Raw genomic sequence first — 25,920 nt, forward strand, 5'->3', positions numbered from 1 at the left:
TGACCCAGAGGTTTGGACTGCTGCTCACTTTCTAACAACTATTAAGCAGGTGTTCCTCGGTCCACGGGTCACGCACGACACCTCTCTTCAGCTTCTTGCTTTGACTCAGGGTTCCCTCTCGATTAGTCAGTATGCCATCCGTTTTCGGACACTGGCTTCCGAGCTGGAGTGGTCTGATAAAGCCCTACCAGAGAGGTTCCTGCAAGTTTGGAAGAGCTGATTGCCATTTCCACCCGCATTGACCTAATAATAATAATAATCTTTATTTTTGTATAGCGCTAACATTCTGCAGCGCTTTACAGTTTGCACACATTATCACCACTGTCCCCGATGGGGCTCACAATCTAAATTCCCTATCAGTATGTCTTTAGAATGTGGGAGGAAACCGGAGTACCCAGAGGAAACCCACGCAAACACGGGGAGAACATACAAACTCCTTGCAGATGTTGTCCTTGGTGGGATTCGAAACCCAGGACCCCAGCGCTGCAAGGCTGCAGCGCTAACCACTGAGCCACCGTGCCGCCCACCGTGACCTCTGTTTTTCGGAGCGCGGTATGGAGCGTGCTCAATCCAAATGGAAGGTTACCTCGACTCCCAATTTTTTTGAGCCTCTGGAACTACCCGAGCCAGAGGTTCCACCCCCAGAGCCCATGGAGGTGTCTCGCGCCGTTTTCCAGGCACATCCGGCACAAGACTCCAGTTGCGGTTATCATTGTCAACACACTGTTTCTCAGGACAACAGTGCCCCGCAACGGCCAAACTCTGTGCCGCTGGGCAAGACCCTTGTTCCTCCTCGCCTTCGGCCGAAGGTTCTCGCGTGAGCACACGCGTCCAGGAGGGGTGGTCACTGTGGCTATATACAGACCACAAAACTCCTGGCAGGGTCTTACTGGTGGCCGCACAGGGCTCGGGATGTTAAAAAGTATATTCGGGCCTGCGCCTTTTGTGCTCGGAATAGCCTCTCTAAACGAAGGGTGGAGACGCCTGCCGACACACGGTGGCGTTCCACTTTAACTTCCGTCCCGTCGTCTCCCACGGGTCCCTTCTCAAACCTGGTGACTTTGCCGCCCCTGATGCCTTTGACTTGTCCCGGGTCTCTCTGTCACCTACTGGGACATCTGACTTGCCTTCGGACGAGTCTGAGGTCTATACCTCTGATGGGCACAAGTTGCTGGATCAGAAGGCTCAGGGGGGAGGGGACACTAGGAGGGGGGTAATGTTAGGAGTCGGATTTCTGCATTTAAGGCCCCGTCTCACTAAGCGACTTACCAGCGATCCCGACACCGATATCAAGGTATCACACAGACAGCTTCACCAGCGATTAGCACAGCGATGCTGAGCGCCCGGCATCGCTGGCCATTCCTGTAAAAAATAGAATCAAAATAAAAAATATATTATTCTCACCTTCCGACGTCCCGTTCAGCCATCCTGCCTCTCTCCACGCTCCAGTCCCAGTGAGTCTTTGCGAGAATGACCGCGAGATGTCACGGTCTCGAGGGATAACAAAGTCTCGCGGTCATTCGTGCAAAGGATCACTGGGACCGGAGCGTGGAGAGAGGCAGGATGGCTGAACGGGACGTCGGAAGGTGAGAATAACTATATTTTTTATTTTTTTTATTATTTTTTACACCTGATCGCTGGTCTCCCGCCTGTCACACACAGCGATGCGTGCTGGCCAGCGGGAGACCAGCGACCAAAGAAATGTCCAGAGGTTTCTTGCAGCGATCAGTGATACCGGCAGGGGGGCCGCTCGCTGATCGCTGTCACACACAGCGATCTCGCTGGCGAGATCGCTGTTACGTCACAAAAGTTGTGACTCAGCAGCGATCTCGCTACCGAGATCGCTTAGTGTGACGGGGCCTTATCTCTGCAGGAATCCAGATCCTCACATTCTGCAGTCTCCTGCTGTTTATCTACTGCAGAGGAGATTGCAGAGGAGATAGCCTCAGGAGAGATTTGCTGCAAGGCAAAGTCCTTCTGTCCTCCTACTGAGCATGCTCATGAGACGATCTCCCATTGGAGATCGGGAGTCATGTGCTCAGGTCCCGCTCCAGATCTCATTGGTCCATCTCAGAGATCTGGAGGCTTGCGGAAGGTCCCGGCTGCTATAAAAGGCGCGCATGGCTGTTCCGCCATGCGCTAGTATAGACTTACTTGCTGCTGTGTGTATGAGGACGGATGTATGATTCTGGTGAATGACTCTTTATAAATCCCCTTCCCTCTGATATTACGTATGTGGTCAGGGACTGAGTTAGAATCAGCGCCAGTGCTCCTCTGCTGCAACATCCACAGCTGCTAGCGTCCGACATTGCACTTGCGTCATAGCTTTGTCATTTAGCTGCAGTGTCCATGCCGCGCTGCAATAACAGCTCTCCTTAGTGTCTGCAGCTGCGACGCCGCACACACGGTAGGTCTAGACGGACGTAGTGCCGCCGTCTTGGGCTACTCCTGTGACCTAATACCGTGTGTGTATTTTTACTGAGTACTGTGACCTCAACAAGCTCAGTCTGTGTATTTGTGTTTATTTGGCATCTCTGTGACTTAACAGAGATTGTTCTGTGCACCTGGGTGACATTTAACCCTGTGCACATTACCGCCATATTGCTCCTGCCACCATTTAGCAGCGGTTATATCACTTACTGCATGGTGGACCCCGAGCAGCGAACGCGCTTTATTATTATTTTTATTTAGTGCATTCCACCGTTCCTAACACCAGCAAAGCAGTTATATTGTATAAATTACCAGAAATCCCTATAAGCATCTTATATGCATTGATATCAATCTCTTATCTTATAGAAAGACAGCTAGATATGGATAAACATTATTGGCCTTCTGCATTTCAGTGTATTCGATTGGAGCAGTTGCAGTAACTGTAGGTCTCTTTCCTTTCTGTAAGCTACAGTATGTATTTATTGCCTGTGATCTCTGATAATCAGCTCACTTTTAGTACATTCCCAGAAACCTCTACACTTATTTAACCCCTTCCTGACATCAGACGTACTATCCCGTCCATGGGACCCGGGCCCCTATGCCCATGGACGGGATAGTACGTCTAGCGCGATCAGCGGCGCCCACGTGGTGAGCGCCGCTGATCGCGGCCGGGTGTCAGCTGATTATCACAGCTGACACCCAGCACTATGTGTCAGGGGCGGTCACGGACCGCCCCGACACGTTAACCTCTTGCACACCGCGATCAAACATGATCGCGGTGTACCGGGAGTTAAAGGGAAGCATCGGCAGGGAGGGGGCTCCCTCCGTGCTTCCCTGAGCCCCCCACGGCAGCTCAATGTGCAGCGCTGCTGCGGGGGACTCCTTTCCTCCAGGCCCCCGGATCCAAGATAGCGACGGGGGCCTTCGGGGGCCTGGAGGAAGCTGGCTTCCTCAGTGCCTCCAAAGCGCAGGCATGAGGAAGCCTTGTGCACTGCCTGTGACAGATTGCTGATCTGTCACAGTGATCTGTGATGTGACAGATCAGCGATCTGTCACAGGACAGTGATGTCCCACCTGGGACTATGTAATAAAGTAAAAAAAAAAAAATTAAAAAAAAGTGTAAAAATAATTTTTAAAAAAATCGCCAAATAAATTAGTAAAAAAAAAAAAAAATATTCCCCAATAAATTCATTTTTTGAAAATAAAAAAAACCCAAAACAATAAAAGTACACATATTAGGTATCGCCGCGTCCGTAACGACCCGCCCTATAAAACTGTTCCATTAGTTAACCCCTTTAGCGAACCCCTTAAAAAATAAAAAACGAAGCAAAAAATAATGATTTATTATCATACCGCCAAACAAAAAGTGCAATAACGCGCGATCAAAAAGACACATATAAATATCCATGGTACCGCTGAAAATGTCATCTTGTCCCGCAAAAAACGAGCTGCCACACAGCATCATCAGCGAAAAAATAAAAAAGTTATAGCTCGCAGAATAAAGCGATGCAAAAATAATTATTTTTTATATAAAATAGTTTTCATTGCATAAAATCGACAAAACATAAAAAAACGACCTAAATGAGGTACCGCTGTAACCGTACTGACCCGAAGAATAAAACCGCTTTATCAATTTTACCGCACGCGGAACGGTGTAAACGCACCACCCAAAAGAAATTCAAAAAACGCTGGTTTTTGTTCATTCTGCGTCCCAAAAATCGGAATAAAAAGCGATCAAAAAATGTCACGTGCCTGAAAATGGTACCAATAAAAACGTCAACTCGTCCCGCAAAAAATAAGACCTCACATGACTCGGTGGGTCAAAATACGGAAAAATTATAGCTCTCAATATGTGGTGATGCAAAAACTATTTTTACAATAAAAAGCGTCTTTTAGCATGCGACAGCTGCCAAAAATAAAAACCGCCAAAAATAGTAAATCAAACCCCCCGGTATCACCCCCTTAGTTAGGGAAAAATAATAAAATTAAAAAAATGTATTTATTTCCATTTTTCCATTAGGGCTAGGGTTAGGGCTAGGGGTGTGTTGGGGTTCGGGTTGGAGTTAGAATTGGGGGTTTCCACTGTTTGGGCACATCAGGGGCTCTCCAAATGCAACATTGCGTCTGATCTCAATTCCAGCCAATTCTGAGTTGATAAAGTCATATGGTGCTCCTTCCCTTCCAAGCTCTGCCATGCGCCCAAACAGTGATTTACCCCCACATGTAGGGTATCAGCCTACTCAGGACAAATTGCAAAACAATTTTTGGGGTCCAATTTCTCTTGTTACCCTTAGGAAAATAAAAAATTGGGGGCAAAAATATCATTTTTGTGGAAAAAAAAATGATTTTTTTATTTTCACGTCCGAGCGTTATAAACTTCTGAGAACCACTTGGGGGTTCAGTGCTCACCACACATCTAGATAAGTTCTGTGGGGGGGGTCTAGTGTCCAAAATGGGGTCACCTGTTGGGAGTTTCAATAGTTTAGGTACATCAGGGGCTCTCCAAACGCACATGACACCCGCAGACCATTCCATCAAAGTCTGCATTCCAAAATGGCACCGCTTCCCTTCCGAGCCCCGACGTGTGTCCATACAGTAGTTTTCTCCCACATATGGGGTGTCAGCGTACTCAGTACAAATTGGACAACAACTTTTGCGGTCCAATTTCTCCTGTTACCCTTGGGAAAATGAAAAAATTGGGGACTAATTGATCATGTTTGTGGAAAAAATACGATTTTTTTATTTTCATGCCCGGGCATTATAAACTTCTGTGAAGCCCTTGGGGGTTCAAAGTGCTCACCTCACATCTAGATAAGTTCCGTGGGGGTCTAGTTTTCAAAATGGGGTCATTTGTGGGGGGTTTCCACTGTTTAGGTACATTAGGGGCTCTCCAAAGGCAACATGACACCCGCAGACCATTCCATCAATGTCTGCATTCCAAAACGTCACTACTTCCCTTCCGAGCCCTGACGTGTGTCCATACAGTAGTTTTCTCCCACATATGGGGTGTCAGCTTACGCAGGACAAATTGGACAACAACTTTTGGGGTCCAATTTCTCCTGTTACCCTTGGGAAAATAAAAAAATGGTGACTAAAAGATCATGTTTGTGGAAAAAATACGAATTTTTTATTTTCACGCCCGGGCGTTATAAACTTCTGTGAAGCACTGGGGGGTTCAAAGTGCTCACCACACATCTAGATAAGTTCCTTGGGGGGTCTAGTTTCCAAAATGGTGTCATTTGTGGGGGGTTTCCACTGTTTAGGTACATCAGGGGTTTTCCAATCGCGACATGGTCTCCGATCTCAATTCCAGCCAAAAAGTCAAATGGCGCTGCTTCCCTTCCGAGCTCTGCCATGCGCCCAAATAGTGGTTTACCCCCACATGTGGGGTATCAGCGTACTCAGGACAAATTGCACAATAACTTTTAGGGTGCTGTTACCCTTGGAAAAATAAGAATTGAGTGTGAAAAGATCATTTTTGTGGAAAAAATATGATTTTTTAATTGTACGGCTTTGTTATAAACTTCTGTGAAGCCCTTGGGGGTTCAAAGTTCTCACCACACATCTAGATAAGTTCCTTAGGGGGGTCTAGTTTCCAAAATGGGGTCACTTGTAGGGGGTTTCCACTGTTAGGTACATCAGGGACTCTCCAAACGTGACATGACGTCCGATCTGAATTCCAGCCAATTTTGCATTGAAAAAGTCAAACGGCGCTCCTTCCATTCTGAGCTCTGCCATGCGCCGAAACAGTTGTTCCCCCCCACAAATCAGGTATCAGCGTACTCAGGACAAATTGCACAATAACTTTTGCAGTCCAATTTCTCCTGTTACCCTTGGTAAAATAAAAAAAATTGAACCTGAAGTATTTTTTTTGTGAAAAAAAGTTAGATGTTCATTTTTTTTTTTTAAATATTCAAAAAAATTCCTGTGACGCACCTAAAGGGTTAATAAACTTCTTGAATGTGGTTTTGAGCACCTTAAGGGGTGCAGTTTTTAGAATGGTGTCACTTTTGGGTATTTTCTATCCTATAGACCCCTCAAAGTGGCTTCAAATGTGATGTGGTCCTAAAAATAAAATGGTGTTGTAAAAATGAGAAATCGCTGGTCAACTTTTAACCCTTATAACTTCCTAACCAAAAAAAATTTTGGTTCCAAAATTGTGCTGATGTAAAGTAAACATGTGGGAAATGTTAGTTATCAAGTTTTTTGTGTGCCGTATCTCTGTGATTTAAGGGCATAAAAATTCAAAGTTGGAAAATTGCGAAATTTTCAAAATTTTTGCCAAATTTCCGTTTTTTTTCACAAATAAACGCAAGTTATTTGAATGAAATTTTACCACTAACATGAAGTACAATATGTCACGAGAAAACAATGTCAGAATCACCGGGATCCATAGAAGCGTTCCAGAGTTATGACCTCATAAAGGTACAGTGGTCAGAATTTTAAAAATTGGCCCGGTCATGAACATGCAAACCACCCTTGGGGGTGAAGGGGTTAATAAAAACCGTAATACTGGAGGTTGTTGGAAGATTTAGTGTTCAACCTATTGTATCCTCTGGATCATTGCATGCGTATGTGGCTCGTTCCTTGTCCTTGTTTAAACAATGATAAACCCCACAAATAATTCATCCTCTTCAAAGACGGCCTAAGATTTGTCTTCTGTTTGATTGCATGTAGTCTGTTAAAGCAAGGGTTGGTTATCATGTCAGAACATGGACCTACCAGACCAACCCTTAGTCTACCTGGTCCATATGACCATACCAGATCTTTATTCTGTGCGGGATGGCATGCATTTTATGTAACTGGTTCATTTTTAGGTCTTTACATTATTTCTGAGACCTATAAGACCTATTCCATATATTTTTTTTGCTTATAAGTGAAAAACAGTGTGCTCTTTTCAGCATGCTGGAACTATTTTTGGTCTATTAGTATTTACAAAAAATTCTGATCTTCTCCTATACATTAAACAGTAAAGTATGGACACCACACAGGAGACATCTATCAGTTTTTTTCACAGTGCTACTGACTTGCATTGGTGAGTTTGATCTGCAACACGGGTCAAAGTAAGACATATCTTCATTTTTTTTTTTTCGGAGACAATCAGTCAGCAAAAAAGGGTATATGAAAAGACACGTTGATTGTAATGTGTCCATGAATTATCTGGAAAAATAATAAATAGCACTAGTACAAAAATTTGAGTGAGCCCTAAAAAGGGTACGTGCACACGCTGCGGATTGGGGTGCGGATTTGGCTGCGCGGATTTTGTAAAATCCGCAGGTAAATCTGCAGGTCAAAAGACCTGCGGATTGGCCTACGGTTCTGCCCTGCGGTTTTTCATCTCCACAATGGAGGAGATGGCATACCGCAGCGGAATCCACAGAAAGAATTGACATGTCAATTCTTTCTGCGGTTTCAAAACCGCTGGTAAACCACGCGGAAAAATCTGCACCGTCTACACTGCGGTTTTTTTATTCCCATAGGGAATAATGGTACTGTACACCACAGCAAGAACTGCTGCGGACCCGCAGAGGCCAAATCTGCTGCGGAACCGCAGCAGAATCCGCAGCATGTGCACACCCCCTAAAGGAGAACATTTTTGTGCCGTTAGCGAAGCATGCTGAGGCACAAAAATTTTTTTAATTTTGCAGAAAAATATTTATTGAACATGGAACATGAAAAATACAGACTACCCAACGTTTCGGCTAAACTAAGCCTTTATCAAGGGTTTATCTATAAAAAGAATAACCATAACATAAAATCAACAAAGTATGTTGGGAAAATTTTCATTATCATACAAAATCAATTCTTTAATCAGATTATGTAGATATTTTTTGCCAGCATAAATAAGAAAAAAGAAACAATTCCATCCAGTAGGTGTATCATAATTTTCTGTTAAGAAGAAAACACATTACATATGTAAGTATATGCGCACATATAAAAAGTAAAAGTGTATATAAAAAAACAAAACAATAAGGTGAACGCCAGAATAATACCTGTATAATCAAGTGTTCCACTCTTAAATGTTCTAAAGGACAAAACAAAAAGGGAAAATTCTAAATGTCCAAAAATAAAAATATAGCCCAAGAGAATAAAAGAAAGATGCCATAAACAGACCTGTATTAAATGCACACAATGAGTACAGGGGACCACGCCGCCGTCTTGGTAGGAAGAAATGTGTACCAGACGGGGAGGAGGTTAATTTATTTAAAGCTATGAAAATCATCAAAATCAACTGCAGCTGAGAGTTAATTGATCACATATGTGTAAGCGCAACCCACGCATGCGCTGTCCGCCCAGCAGGACGGAAGTGGGGAAGAGAAACAAGGAAGTGTGGCAAAACGACTCAGCACATCTACGATGGCATAACCAGACGGCGGCGTGGTCCCCTGTACTCATTGTGTGTATTTAATACAGGTCTGTTTATGGCATCTTTCTTTTATTCTCTTGGGCTATATTTTTATTTTTGGACATTTAGAATTTTCCCTTTTTGTTTTGTCCTTTAGAACATTTAAGAGTGGAACACTTGATTATACAGGTATTATTCTGGCGTTCACCTTATTGTTTTGTTTTTTTATATACACTTTTACTTTTTATATGTGCGCATATACTTACATATGTAATGTGTTTTCTTCTTAACAGAAAATTATGATACACCTACTGGATGGAATTGTTTCTTTTTTCTTATTTATGCTGGCAAAAAATATCTACATAATCTGATTAAAGAATTGATTTTGTATGATAATGAAAATTTTCCCAACATACTTTGTTGATTTTATGTTATGGTTATTCTTTTTATAGATAAACCCTTGATAAAGGCTTAGTTTAGCCGAAACGTTGGGGAGTCTGTATTTTTCATGTTCCATGTTCAATAAATATTTTTCTGCAAAATTAAAAAAATTTTTGTGCCTCAGGTTACTTATGAATATATTGCTCTTTTTCCTGGTGGCTTGGTTAGCTTTCCCCATTCTCTATTATTGTTAGCTAAGCATGCATCATGAGAGAATTGGTGTAGTCTGCATGTTTCTTGGAAAAAAGCCATATACAGTATGGCCACTCATAGTATTTATCTATAAAATGTAATTCTGTCCTAAACTACAACAGAATTCACTGAAGCACAACGACTGATGATAAAAAGCTTCTTTCTATCCAGCTCGCATTAAGGCCATCTATACTTCTTAGCAAATATGTGCAAACGTTTTCTCCTGATCATCTCCGAGAATAAACTTGCCCAGCAGTCAAACAGCAATCAAGAAAATGCTCATTGCCAATTGATCACATTTATTATGTAGCCACAAAAAATATTGTTGGTCTACATACACTCCCTGTTGTAAACAGGAATTTGCCATTAAATATAATAAAAGACTGGATGAATGAACAATTGTATGAAGCTCCTCGTAATCACTGTGAAAATTACATTGTGTAAAAAGTAAAGCTCATGAGTGCCAACCGATGATACAGAATTAGATTGGTTCCCTCTAAACTGTATATAACAACATTTTTTTTGTCAGTGGCATTTTGTCTAAGAAAGTAGAAGAACATTTATATAATAAAATGAAGACAGGGTTGCTGTGGTCCAACCTCTTTGTGATCTAAAATTGGAGATACCAGGAATGCTGAGATAAGAATAGACAAACTGCTGTCCACCTTGTCTATCTAATGTAATACTGGAGATATCAGGAGTTCTGAGGTAAGAAAAGCCTTCTTACACTGCTGTCCACACTGTCTATCTAATTTAATACTGGAGATATCAGGAATGCTGAGGTAAGAAGAGGCTGCTCAAACTGCTGTCCACCCTAATATAATACTGGATATATCAGGAGTTCTGAGGTTAGAAGAGACTGCTCACACTGCTGTCTAACCTGTCTCTCTAATCTAATGATGGAAAAAGCAGGGTTGCTGAGTAAAGATAAGGCTGCTCACACTCCTAACATGTCTATCTGAACTATTACTGGAGCTACCAGGAGTGCAGGGGCGGACCTACCGCTGCACCAGGGCCCGGCGGTGGATGGGGCCCTTGCAGGCAGGAGTGTACACATCCACTATGGGGCCCCTCAGTCAGAGAGCACAGTTATCACTGACACGGGGCCCCTACTACTCCCACCAGTAATCATTCTGGTACGCAGAGCCAGGGTGAGGGCACTGAAAAAGGAGGCAGGTCATACAGGAAGAGAGACGCTGGACAATGAAAGCGCTCACTGGCTGCTGGCTCTGGCTTATTGCATGGCGAACCGCAATGGTGAGTGTTCACCTGTAGAGTTAGGTAGGCTGGGCTGCACGGCACACAGGGGACATTAGTGGAAGAAGAGCCCGACTTACAATGTGTCTTCTGCTCTCTCCACGGTTACCTTACCAGCAGCATCACGTTTAGGGTATGTGCACACGCTGCGGATTGGGGTGCGGATTTAGCCGCGTGGATTTTGTAAAACCCGCAGGTAAATCTGCAGGTCAAAAGCCCTCCGGTTTTACCTGCGGATTGGCCTGCGGTTTTACCCTGCGGTTTTTCATCTCCACAATGGAGGAGATGGCAAACCGCAGCGGAATCCGCAGAAAGAATTGACATGTCAATTCTTTCTGCGGTTTAGAAACCGCAGGAAAACCGCGCGGAAAAATCCGCACCGTCTGCACTGCGGTTTTTAATATCCATAGGATATTATGGTACTGTACACCGCAGCAAAAACTGCTGCGGATCCACAGCGGCCAAATCCGCTGCGGAACCGCAGCAGAATCCGCAGCGTGTGCACACACCCTTAGAGTTCAGGGGAGGAAGGCTCACTGCACTACACTGTGTCCCCATCCCCACAGTGGTTTTTGCAGTCCTCTCCAGCTGATCTATAAACTGTGTGGCAGACCTCCTCAATATCTGAACACCTGATATAGAAAATTATTATATGTGTGTGTGTATAAATGTTTTTATGTGTAAGTGCTTGCATATATGTGTTTGTGTGTGTTCATGTATGCATGCACGTGAGTGTATTTGTGTATGTTTATATGTGTGTGTGTATGTATGTATGTAAATGTGTGTAAATGTATGTGTGCATGTGTGTATATACATCATGCGTATGTATGTACAGTATATGTGTGCATATGCATATTTGTTTGTATGTAAACTGTGTTCCAAATTATTATGCAAAAAGAGTTTAGGAGTGATAAGGTTAGAATATTTTGGTTTGTCATTTAAACTCATTGATGGTGACATGTGTCAGGGCTCTTTATATCACTGAAAGCAATTGCAGATACCTGTGCAAATTAGTTTGGCAGGTGTGTCCAAATAAAGGCAAGACTACTTAAGAAGGCTGTTCCACATTATTAAGCAGCCTACATTTTTTGCCAAAATGGGAAAGAAAAAGGATGTGTCGGCTGCTGAGAAGCAACAAATTGTGGAGTATTTAGTTCAAGGCATGACTACAATCAACATTGCCAAGACACTTCATCGTGATCATCGCACAATTAAGAAGTATGTAGCTGATTCCCAGCACACACGTGTGCGTGCTGATAAGGAAAAATTGAGGACTCTTTCCAACAGGCAATTGCGTCAGGTTAAAAGAGCAGCTGCCTTGTCATTGCAGCAGACAAGTTTTTGAAGCTGCTGGTGCCTCCAACATCCCCCAAACAACAAGATGCAGGGTCCTTCAGAGGTTTGCAGCTGTGCGTAAGCCATCCTGTCGACCACCTCTATCTACTGCACACAACCAGAAACGGCTCCAGTGGGCCAAACGATACATGAAGACGGACTTCCAAACTGTTTTGTTCACCGTTGAATGCCGTGCAACGCTCGATGGTCCAGATGGATGGAGTGGAGGATGGCTGGTTGATGGACACCCCATGAAAACACGGCTAAGGCGCCAACAAGGAGGAGGTGGAGTAAGGTTTTGGGCTGGAATCATGGGGAGAGAGATTGTCGGCCCCTTTAGGATCCCTGAAGAGGTAAAGATGAACTCCATAATCTATGTGGAGTTTCTAAAACAGCACTTCCTGCCATGGTTCAAGAGGAAGAACCGTGCTTTCCGCAGCAAGATCATTTTCATGCATGATAATGCACCGTCTCATGCTGCAAATAACACATCTGCATCTCTGGCTGCTATGGGCATAAAAGAGGACAAACTTATGGTGTGGCCACCATCTTCCCCTGACCTCAACCCCATTGAGAACCTCTGGAGCATCATCAAAAGGAGTGTCTATGATGGCGGGAGGCAGTTCACATCTAAGCAACAGCTCTGGGAGGGTATTCTGTCCACATGCAAAACAATTGAAGCACAAACCATTCAAAAACTGACAAATTCAATGGACGAGAGAGTTCAGAAGCATCTTTCGAACAAGTGGTCCTATGTGCAAATGTAACATCACCTAGAATAAAGTTTTGACTTGAAAACTGTTTGATTTCATTTTGTAATAAGCTGATAATGCTTATAATTTCACAATTGACCATTTTTTTGTTCAAAATAAAAAGGTTGAAAACTCTGCTGTGCATAATAATTTGGAACATGCATTTTGAGTGTTTCTTATTTTTAAAAATATACTGTTTTCATAGGCAGTTTGTTCAAAAACATTGCAATTATACTAGAATATTAGATGACTGGAAAACAACAATGACTGCAATTCATATAGGTAATTTAGAGAAAATAAGAGGAAATATTTTTTACATAATAATTTGGAACACAGTGTATATACAGTGGGGCAAAAAAGTATTTAGTCAGTCAGCAATAGTGCAAGTTCCACCACTTAAAAAGATGAGAGGCGTCTGTAATTTACATCATAGGTAGACCTCAACTATGGGAGATAAACTGAGAAAAAAAAAATCCAGAAAATCACATTGTCTGTTTTTTTTTTATTTTATTTGCATATTATGGTGGAAAATAAGTATTTGGTCAGAAACAAAATTTCATCTCAATACTTTGTGATATATCCTTTGTTGGCAATGACAGAGGTCAAACGTTTTCTGTAAGTCTTCACAAGGTTGCCACACACTGTTGTTGGTATGTTGGCCCATTCCTCCATGCAGATCTCCTCTAGAGCAATGATGTTTTTGGCTTTTCGCTTGGCAACACGGACTTTCAACTCCCTCCAAAGGTTTTCTATAGGGTTGAGATCTGGAGACTGGCTAGGCCACTCCAGGACCTTGAAATGCTTCTTACGAAGCCACTCCTTCATTGCCCTGGCGGTGTGCTTTGGATCATTGTCATGTTGAAAGACCCAGCCACGTTTCATCATCAATGCCCTTGCTGATGGAAGGAGGTTTGCACTCAAAATCTCACGATACATGGCCCCATTCATTCTTTCATGTACCCGGATCAGTCGTCCTGGCCCCTTTGCAGAGAAACAGCCCCAAAGCATGATGTTTCCACCACCATGCTTTACAGTAGGTATGGTGTTTGATGGATGCAACTCAGTATTCTTTTTCCTCCAAACACGACAAGTTGTGTTTCTACCAAACAGTTCCAGTTTGGTTTCATCAGACCATAGGACATTCTCCCAAAACTCCTCTGGATCATCCAAATGCTCTCTAGCAAACTTCAGACGGGCCCGGACATGTACAGGCTTAAGCAGTGGGACACGTCTGGCACTGCAGGATCTGAGTCCATGGTGGCGTAGTGTGTTACTTATGGTAGGCATTGTTACATTGGTCCCAGCTCTCTGCAGTTCATTCACTAGGTCCCCCCGCGTGGTTCTGGGATTTTTGTTCACCGTTCTTGTGATCATTCTGACCCCACGGGGTGGGATTTTGCGTGGAGCACCAGATCGAGGGAGATTATCAGTGGTCTTGTATGTCTTCCATTTTCTAATTATTGCTCCCACAGTTGATTTCTTCACTCCAAGCTGGTTGGCTATTGCAGATTCAGTCTTCCCAGCCTGGTGCAAGGCTACAATTTTGTTTCTGGTGTCCTTTGACAGCTCTTTGGTCTTCACCATAGTGGAGTTTGGAGTCAGACTGTTTGAGGGTGTGCACAGGTGTCTTTTTATACTGATAACAAGTTTAAACAGGTGCCATTAATACAGGTAATGAGTGGAGGAAAGAGGAGACTCTTAAAGAAGAAGTTACAGGTCTGTGAGAGCCAGAAATCTTGATTGCTTGTTTCTGACCAAATACTTATTTTCCACCATAATATGCAAATAAAATGAAAAAAAAAACAGACAATGTGATTTTCTGGATTTTTTTTTCTCAGTTTGTCTCCCATAGTTGAGGTCTACCTATGATGTAAATTACAGACGCCTCTCATCTTTTTAAGTGGTGGAACTTGCACTATTGCTGACTGACTAAATACTTTTTTGCCCCACTGTATGTGTGTGTGTTTGTATGCACGGTGTGTGTTTATGAGTGTATGCATATGAATGTGTATGTGTTTGAACATATTTGTTTTGGTTCAAGTATGATACTGTAATTGTAAAGAACAGGAGAATCAATCTTGCTCTGTAAATTCACCTACTAATCAAGTTATCCCCAGGATTGGGGATAACATGCTAATCACTGGGGATCCAACTGCTGAGCTCCCCAGAGATTCTGAGAGCAGGGCTCTGCAGTCTCGTCCTGGATGGAGCAGAGTTGTGCATACTTGGCCTCTGTTCTTGAAGCGGTGACTGAACAACACCGCTAGGCAGGACTCAAATATGGTACAGTAGACAAGGAGACTGAAAGAAAACACTGGCTTTATTGAAAATCACAGGATTATTTGCTGGGCAATAAGGCTAACAGTTATTGAAAGAGTCTCTGAGAGAGACTGATAAGATGGGTTTTTGTTGTGAGAGACTGATAAAAGTGAACTAACTGCTTCAAGGTAGAAGATAGTGCCTGTCCACTGCATGATTCATCACCAGGACTGCATCCAAAGAAGGAAAGAGACACATCATACATCCAGGACAGTTTTCCAGAAACACTTGTAACTATGGTACCAGCCATTCCTCCACATTGAAAGAGGGAACTAGACATGCCCGGGCCCAGGAAAGAGAGATTTGTTAACTTGAAAAAAGAGCTCAGCGCAACCAACTCGGCTCGACTGCATCAGGACCAAATAACAGCTACCAGACTTTCTTCTAAATCTATAGAACTGTGAGTTACATCGGTGTTAACTGTGTTAGGGTGTAGGTGTAGAGCAGGCTTCCTTATCTAGGATGCTGTAGCAGCATGGCCGATTATTGGACGCCAGTTAGTAAGTTAAAAGAGAGTAGTTTGTGAAACTTATTTATACTGTTTATATTGAACTTTGCCTTGCCATAGCTGGAGTGCAGCTTGTGTGACATGCTCCAGCTATCTCCCTTTGTATCTAATATTACTGTTCACATTACAATAAGAGTGTACTGAACTGTGTATCTAACTCTCTTGTGTGATACACTCTACTAAGCCATGTATCAAATCATTCTAATCTTCTCCTACAGTGGGGCAAAAAAGTATTTAGTCAGTCAGCAATAGTGCAAGTTCCACCACTTAAAAAGATGAGAGGCGTCTGTAATTTACATCATAGGTAGACCTCAACTATGGGAGACAAACTGAGAAAAAAAAATCCAGAAAATCACATTGTCTGTTTTTTTTTCATTTTATTTGCATATTATGGTGGAAAATAAGTATTTGGTCAGAAACAAAATTTCATCTCAATACTTTGTGATATATCCTTTGTTGGCAATGACAGAGGTCAAACGTTTTCTGTAAGTCTTCACAAGGTTGCCACACACTGATGTTGGTATGTTGGCCCATTCCTCCATGCAGATCTCCTCTAGAGCAGTGATGTTTTTGGCTTTTCGCTTGGCAACACGGACTTTCAACTCCCTCCAAAGGTTTTCTATAGGGTTGAGATCTGGAGACTGGCTAGGCCACTCCAGGACCTTGAAATGCTTCTTACGAAGCCACTCCTTCGTTGCCCTGGTGGTGTGCTTTGGATCATTGTCATGTTGAAAGACCCAGCCACGTTTCATATTCAATGCCCTTGCTGATGGAAGGAGGTTTGCACTCAAAATCTCACGATACATGGCCCCATTCATTCTTTCATGTACCCGGATCAGTCGTCCTAGCCCCTTTGCAGAGAAACAGCCCCAAAACATGATGTTTCCACCACCATGCTTTACAGTAGGTATGGTGTTTGATGGATGCAACTCAGTATTCTTTTTCCTCCAAACACGACAAGTTGTGTTTCTACCAAACAGTTCCAGTTTGGTTTCATCAGACCATAGGACATTCTCCCAAAACTCCTCTGGATCATCCAAATGCTCTCTAGCAAACTTCAGACAGGCCCGGACATGTACAGGCTTAAGCAGTGGGACACGTCTGGCACTGCAGGATCTGAGTCCATGGTGGCGTAGTGTGTTACTTATGGTAGGCCTTGTTACATTGGTCCCAGCTCTCTGCAGTCCATTCACTAGGTCCCCCCGCGTGGTTCTGGGATTTTTGCTCACCATTCTTGTGATCATTCTGACCCCACGGGGTGGGATTTTGCGTGGAGCACCAGATCGAGGGAGATTATCAGTGGTCTTGTATGTCTTCCATTTTCTAATTATTGCTCCCACAGTTGATTTCTTCACTCCAAGCTGGTTGGCTATTGCAGATTCAGTCTTCCCAGCCTGGTGCAGGGCTACAATTTTGTTTCTGGTGTCCTTTGACAGCTCTTTGGTCTTCACCATAGTGGAGTTTGGAGTCAGACTGTTTGAGGGTGTGCACAGGTGTCTTTTTATACTGATAACAAGTTTAAACAGGTGCCATTACTACAGGTAATGAGTGGAGGAAAGAGGAGACTCTTAAAGAAGAAGTTACAGGTCTGTGAGAGCCAGAAATCTTGATTGCTTGTTTCTGACCAAATACTTATTTTCCACCATAATATGCAAATAAAATGAAAAAAAACAGACAATGTGATTTTCTGGATTTTTTTTTCTCAGTTTGTCTCCCATAGTTGAGGTCTACCTATGATGTAAATTACAGATGCCTCTCATCTTTTTAAGTGGTGGAACTTGCACTATTGCTGACTGACTAAATACTTTTTTGCCCCACTGTATGTGATGCTGCCTGCTGAGCCGTGTATCTAATTCTTTCACGTGTGGTACGCTCTGCTGAGCTGTGTACCCAGCATCGGACTGTAGCACCTTGGGTCCACCAGAGAAAATGATTCTTGGGGCGCACTATGTAGCTACATATAGAAATAAATACAAAACCACCGATTGTGCACTAAAAGTGCTAATATCAGGGTATAATATAAGGTAGTACACATCTTAAAGATATAGCAGGGGTTGGGGTAGCCCTCCTTATAGAATATAATGTAGCCCACGTCATAGAATATAATGCAGTCTCAACATATAATAAAATGAAGCCCCCTCATAGGGTATAATGCAGCCCCTCTCATAAGGTATAATGCAGCCCCCCATAGAATATAATGTAGGCCCCTCATAGGGTATAATGCATCCCCCATGGAACATAATGTAACCCCCTCATAGGGTATAAAGCAGCCCCAGGGTATAATGCAGCCCCCAAAGAACAAAATGTAGCCACCTCATAGGGTATAAAGCAGCCCCCTCATAGAATATAATGTAGTCCCCTCATATAATATAATGTAGCACCCTCATAGAATATAATGTAGTCCCCTCATAGAGTATAATGCAGCGCTCATATAGTATAATGCAGCCCCTCAGAATATAATTGTAGTCCCCTCAGATTATAATGTAGCCCTCTCAAAGAATATAATGTAGCCCCCACATACAATATAATGTAGTCCCCTCATAGAATATAATGCAGCCCTCATATAGTATAATGTAGCCTCCCTCATAGAATATAATGTAGCCCCCCTCATAGAGTATGCTGCAGCCAGCCTCATAGGGTATAATGCTGCCCCCTCATAGGGTACACGATGAAGTGACATCATCGCGCACCTGCTCTGTCAGAGGCAGAGGGGAATGATACCAGAGGAAGCGTCATCTATGATGCCGATACCGTTGAATGCGGCGTGCACTGGGGCAGCGCTGGTGCCGTGCCCCCCTGACTTGCGGCCCCATAGTGGCCGGATGGACTGGGGAAACGGGGGCCCTGGTCTACCAACCCTGATAGCGGGTAGTGTTAGCTTCAGCTTGCAACTAACACTGCTTACTATTAAAGTGAAGTGAATATTCAACCCCCTCTCCATGCCTGTTATGCCTTCATACACGTTGACACTGTGTGCAATCTAGCATCCAGCATAAACCACTTTATGACTTCCAAAATAAGCAGACTGTTCCCTGTAGTCTAACTTGTGTATTGGTGAAGAGTATAGAATCGGAAGAGTGATCTGGAATCGTTAGCGGCTGAAAGCACAGGGCTTCAGGAACCTTCTCTCCCTGTACACCTTTACCCTCGGTCAACTATCTTTCCTCCCTTGTCTGGCTGCCCTCCAGTTGAAATCTTCGTTAAAATGGTTAAAAAAGATCTACTTAAATTGAACAATCATCCCTCTCACGACAATCTAAGTCATTCCCAGCGATTAGCACTTGAATCCTTGAGAGGGATGAGGGATGTTGTCATAAAAAGGGCAGACAAGGGAGGCAACGTAGTTATTTGGCCAACAGTCATGTATGAGGCAGAAGCCTTTAAACAACTAAACAGGAAAGAATATTATAGAAAGCTAGAATCAATACCTCTATCAGGCTTCAAACATGAACTGATCCATCTTCTTGATGAGGGGGTAGATAATTTGGCAATTTCCAAGAAAATGAAGGAAGCATTGCTACCTGAACATCCAATTGTTCCAACCTTTTATTTGCTTCCGAAAGTTCACAAAGACCCCCACAGGCCCATAGTGTCGGGCATTGGGGGTCTTTGTGAATCAGCTTGTAAGTTTATCGACTTTTATTTGAAGCAATGTGTAGAAACCCTTCCCTCGTTTGTTCAAGATACCACAGACGTTCTTAGACGACTTAATGGTCTTACTTTGGAGAGTGATATGTGGTTGGTGACATGCGACGTGCAGTCCCTGTATACGTCGATTAACCATAGCCACGGGGTGAAGGCCGCTAGATTTTTTCTCCAAATGACTAATTTGGAACCTAATTTGATCCAATTTATTTTGGACCTATTATTGTTTATTTTGACACATAATTTCTTTGTGTTCAAGGACCGCCCCTTCCTACAGCTCCAGGGTACAGCCATGGGAGCGGCCTGTGCGCCCTCCTATGCCAATCCGTTCCTGGGGCTGTGGGAGAGGGATACGGTCCTTGACACACCCAGCCATTGTCACATCACCTCGTGGCTTCGTTATATCGATGATATTCTTTTTATTTGGCAGGGCTCCACGTCGCTTCTAGAAACCTTCCTGAACCACCTTAATGCTAACGAATTTAACATAAGGCTGACATGGAAATATAGCCAAAAATCTGTCGACTTTCTGGATCTTCTTATATCAAAAAATTCGGACGGAATAATCTGTACGGACATTTTTCGAAAGAATACAGCAACGAATGCACTTTTACATCACTCATCCTCTCATCCTCCCCAATTAAAAAATTCAATCCCTGTTGGACAATTTTTAAGAGCACGTCGGATTTGCTCAGATGACAAGACCTTTTTTAAACAAGCAAAGGAATTGTCCAACCGTTTTCAAGATAGGGGTTACAATAAAAAAGATATTCATAAACGATTTATGCGAGCAGTTCATTCTGAGAGACAATTTTTATTGAACAAATCATCAAAAGGTAGACTAAAAATTAATGATCCCAAACCGCGCTTTATTACAAAATTTAATTCAAAACTGGGTTGAAATTAGCAATATTTTTAGAAAACACTGGCCAATATTGCTGACGGATAGAGATCTAAATTACCAATTGACCCCCTACCCTTCAATTACGTGGCGAAAATCACAATCTCTGGGAGATATCCTTTGTCGCAGCCACTATGTCCCACCACAAGCTAAATCATTATTCACCTCGAGTAAAGGCCCTCCTTGGGGCAGTTTCCCATGTGGGGATTGTTCAATTTGCTGTAATATGTCACGGACTAAAGAATTCTGGGATTCTTCTAAGACAAAAAAATTTAAAATTGTTCACCATATCACATGTAGGACAGAGGCAGTGATATATCATGCCTGCTGTCCCTGTGATTTTATATATATTGGCATGACCACTAGGTCCCTTAAAGTTCGTATTCAAGAACATATCAGGGACATTAAGAATGCATTGGACTGTACTGAACCCCATCTCTTGAAAACTATCCCTAAACATTTTTTTGAGGCACATAAATGCAATCCGAAAGGTCTGAAAGTATGTGGCATTGACCGCATATACATGGGAATCCGTGGTGGAAATCTCAAACAGAAACTGCTTCAAAAGGAGACTCGGTGGATTACAATTCTTGATACGGTGGCCCCAAAGGGTCTCAATGAAACCGTCAGCTTCAAATCCTTTTTATAAATATATTTTAATCGTGGCATGTGGCTTTCTTTTTATCTTCTTTGTTATATTTACTCTTTTGTTAACTACTTTTCCTTATATTATAGATGTTTCTCGTCCTTGTTTTTTTACCTTATATTCTCTTGGATCATCTCAGCAATATAACATACAAAGCAAGTCGCGAAGTGTGATGAAGATCGTTTCCGTCCGTGGTCACTGTGTGGATGCCGACACTCCCGATCCCTGCATATAATTTGTATAGACATTTATCTATAAATGCTTTATATTATTTTTTATTTTTTATGTAGAGATTGTGGTATTTCTTTTTTCTGATTATAGCATGGGAATGAGCTTTTGCTGACATTCATATGGGCGAATACTATGGCATAGAGGAACTGTGGTTATGGGCTGGTATAAGCTAATTTGTAAATCTGAGTATTATATATATTTGCATTTTTGCCTTTATACTCTGAATAACTTTACTAGTCCACTTTTTATATATGCCTCTTTAGTATGCCATATCTATATTCTATGGAGTCTATAGGGTGGACATTATATCCACCCAGTCGGTCCCCTATTTAAAATCCAATATATGGATATAAGCTCCGTCATCTGACTCTCATTCTGCTGGTGTAGACGCGCTCTATGTGTGCGCTGTGCACGTTCCGTGGCGCTTGGGTGGCGTGCGCGCTGCTGTGGCAGTGGACGGGGATGACGATTGTCCTCCCCTCCACTGCTGACGCGCGCGCCCGGCGCCGCGGATGGGCGCATCACACAGGACGCGCGCCGACGTGCCGGACTTGATTCCACACCTGGGCCATTGCGGCGGTATACCTTCGCGCCGCCCCGTTGGGGGATGTGCACGTCACTGTGATGTTTATCAGTGACGATGCTGTCCTCCTTCCTGTTGGTTGGGGCGCTCAATGTCGCCTCCCTGTAGTGGGCGGATACTTGCATGTGATGACCCACGATTGGCTGAAGCTTCAGCCCATGTATTTAAAAAGCCCTTGCCTCTTTTAATTGGCCACGCCTCCCGACGAAGCCATAGGCGAAACGCGCGTCGAGGCTCCCGGTGTCCCACACGTGCCTGCTACACCTACTCTCTGCTATACCATGACTGAAGGTATCTAATATATGGGTACATTTACCATCTGCTCCTCCTTATGCTCCATAATGTATGACATAGCGATTACTTCATTTGCTAACGAGATCTTTACAAACAGCCATGCTTGATATGTTAAAGGGGAGCATTTAACCCTTTGGAGAGTAGCTGCAGTGATTACGTTAGGCAGTGTGAGACAGTTTCCCTTCTTTATGATCATACACCTTGTATAGGGAGACATGTGTCCTTTTTATATGCTCTTACACCCTTTCATGTTTACAATTAGCTATTTAAGCCTATACTTTTTGTGAATATTCTATGCATTTATTGGCTGTGCTCGAATACACTGCTATGTATGTGGGACATATGTTTTCTCCTTGTCTTGGTGATTTATGACAATCTATACCCATAATTTTCACTGTCCCGCGTCTTTCTTGCTCTCATGTTGTCACTATTTAGGTATTATGTTTAACAATAAAAACTTTTTTTATGCTAATCATTAATCATGTATGGAGCCTCTATTACATCAAGGAGTAGAGTTGAGCTACTTGTTTTTTTCGGGTCGAGTTTCGTTTCGTGAAACCAGACTTTTCCAAAAGTCGGGTCGAGCAAGATCGGCCGATTATAGGGAAAAGTCGGGGTCGTCCCGAAACACGAAACCCAATGTAAGTCAATGGGGAATAAAAGTCGGCAGTGAGAGGAGGACAGGAAACACACCTACAGTGCCCATTTGAATGCCAAAAGCATCAATTCTTCTTACTTAAGCTGGTCAACCTTAATTAACTTCATAATACAAGTTACGCACTGAAAAATGGGGGTTATTTGGCTAAAGTTGTGGGGGGGTAGGGCTGGCTCCAGGTTTTCATGTGCCCTGGGCGAAAGAGCACCCCTTTAACACATACCACAACTCATCATGCTCCGATACGGCAGAGAAATAGCGGTATAGTACAATGAAAAATACCTCACTTTTTACATCTCATGACGAGGCCCATCTATTTCTCCATACAGAATCATTGGTCCCATATAATGTTTGAAACAGTATATGATGAGCTCCACATAATGCTACAGTATATGTTGGTCCCCATGGATGAAGCTCCACTGTCTTATGGGCCCAAATAATGCTCCAAACATAATGGGCCCCATTTCTAATGCTCTAGTGTATAATGGGCCCTGTAAATGCTGCTCCAGTGTCTGATGTCCACCTTTGGAATGTTCCAGTGTATGGTGGGCCCCATCTATCATTCTCCAGAGTATAGTGCTCCCCAAAAATTGCTGTCCCAACATTGAAAACAATCAAATAAGTCTCCTCGCTAGGGAATCCCTGTACTTGTCTGGACTCCTCGTCGTCCCCATCTTCCATCTCACTGCACAGTATTTCAACTTTGCAAGTGCTGTGATCCTGAGCAAGCAGGGGGGCCCACTCATTGGCGACGGCACTGGCACAGGGCCCCTGATAGTACGGTGGTGTGTCTGATGGCGGGTGGGCCGAACCTGCACTTTCATCTGCAGCTTCCTCTTTGTCACCGTGTAAGATGGAACTGTATATGGGAAGGGTAACCTGAGTTTCATCAGGGTCAGATTCAGGCCGTGTAGCGTGCGAGGGGAATGTAGTGGTCTGGGTCAATGTACCAGCAGATTCATCGAGCAGTGGCTGGGCATCAGTGCACGTGTCGCCCCCAGGAGTACGGTCGCCACAGTGGCATTACCTTCCTCCTAGGGAGTGTGATATCATGCTTGGGAGCAACGAACGATCTCTCTAGCAGGTTAACTGATTGGGCAGCGTTCATGAAGGCAAAGTGTTTGTTTTACGTGGGCAGTATGGTTGCAAAGCTGAACCTTAAAGGAATGTCCAGAAGGGCACCACCAGGAGTGGAGCCTACGGTTAAATTCGACTCCACCTGGGAAACCTCAAACATGCCAGCTACAGAGCCGATGCACACATTGCAAGCTTAATTCCGTTAACGAACGAGACTCCGTCATGCCCCGCGGTCCGAGTCCGGCTTACTAGAGGGACACGTGAGGCTCTGGCACATGAGATTGGCCAATAACTGGTGTGTCATGCCCTTACATGTCCGTGGCTGCATGTGCGCTACACTGAAAAGGCCAGCGTTTGTCGCTTACAGGTGCAGATAACCCGCTGAACAACGTTAGTGATGGGGATCACTGATTACAATTATTACCCGCGAACAATGATTTCCCAGTAAGTGCAGGTCAACCGCAGTTCCGGAATTAGGCCTAACCGTCATTCCTGAAAAAATGAAAAACTTACGTGTGCAAACCACAGGTGCTGTAGCTTGCTTAACAGCTCACCAGCCATTCTCACGTCCAGTATGGATTACACGTGATTGCACAAAGGTGAGAAAGGGTACCGTATCCCCAGATAACATGTATGGATAGCGTACACATTCAAAATATATGTCTATACATCAGGAGGCAGGCTCAGACGGTGTTAGGCCCAGTATGGATTGCACGTGATTGCACAAAGGTTAGAAAGGGTACCGTATCCCCGGATAACATGTATGGATAGCGTACACATTCAAAATATATGTCTATACATCAGGAGGCAGGCTCAGACGGTGTTAGGCCCAGTATGGATTGCACAAAGGTTAGAAAGGGTACCGTATCCCCGGATAACATGTATGGATAGCGTACACATTCAAAATATATGTCTATACATCAGGAGGCAGGCTCAAACAGTGTCAGGCACAGTATGGATTTGACGGCCCAGACTACACAGCGGAGGAGCAGGGAGAGGTGAAGATTGCAAATGCTGGGGCCCTGCCCAAGCAAGGGGGGCCCACTCGTGGGCGTCGGTACTGGCACTGGGCCCCTCATAGTATGGCGGTGTGTCTGAAGGCGGGTGTGCACCACCACCGTCAGAGACACTTGATTGCACTATGAGGGACCCTGTGCCAGTGCCCGTGCCCAAGAGTCGGCCTACCCACCTGTCCAGGGCAACGGCACTCGCACAGTGGGGGGGGGGGAGGCAGCACAGTTAGGGAGTTTTAGAAAGTGGCATATGTTGATGTTGGACATTCAGCTGATGCAAAAGGTGAAATAGGTCAAGTCCCAGGAAGAGGTGGACCAAAGCAAGCCATTTTTCTGTCACCCTATGTGTCATCAGGGGAAGGTGGGACAAAATCCTTGGAAACCCATGCATGGTTCATTTTAATGAAGGTTAGATCATCCACATTTTGGGTTGACAGACGGGTCCTTTTTTCTGTCAGGATTGATCCAGCTGCACTGAAGACTCTTTCCGATAGCACACTTGCAGCTGGGCAAGCGAGCTCCTGTAAGGCATATTGTGCCAATTCAGGCCAGGTGTCCAGTTTAACGGCCCAATAGTCAAAGGGGAATGACCTGTGCGGGAGAACATCGATATGGGAGGAAAAGTAGTTTGTAACCATAGTTGACAACTGCTGTCTCCTGTCACTTTCCATCGATGCAGTATTACCAGTTGTGTGAGCGGTATTTGAAAAATCAGTCCACAACATTGTCATGAAACCCCTGTCTCCAATGCCACTTCTGCTGTGTGCACCACGAACACCTCTGCCAAGCTGCCCCCGGCCCGTACGGCTCGTGTGAGAACCATCACCGCTGCTGTGTGCTGGGAATGCCTCAAGCAACCGATTTACCAGAGTTGCTTGTTTATTAGCCAATATTAGGTCAAGGTTGTCCTGTGGCATGATGTTTTGTAATTTGCCTTTATAGCGTGGATCCAGGATGCTGGCCAACCAGTAGTCGTCATCGTTCATCATTTTGGCAATGCGGGGGTCCCTTTTTAGGATCTGCAAGGCATAATCTGACATGTGGGCCAATGTTCCCGGTGTCAATGATGCACTGCGAGTGCTGGTTGGAGGAGCACTTTCTGGCAAATCCACATCCCTCCAGTCACGCACAAACCCTGTACCAGACCTTGCCTCGCCAATATTTTCACTTGCCCCACGAGATGCATCCTCCTCCTCTTCTTCCTCCACCTCGTCCAGGAGAGGTCCCTGAGCAGACAATGGCTGAATGTCATCAAGGATTCCCTCCTCCTCTTCCTCCTCATCAACATTGGCTAC

The sequence above is a fragment of the Dendrobates tinctorius genome, unplaced genomic scaffold (genome assembly GCF_039654945.1).
Source record: "Dendrobates tinctorius isolate UK_male_01 unplaced genomic scaffold, ASM3965494v1 ptg000223l, whole genome shotgun sequence".
Taxonomy (NCBI): Eukaryota; Metazoa; Chordata; class Amphibia; order Anura; family Dendrobatidae; genus Dendrobates; species Dendrobates tinctorius.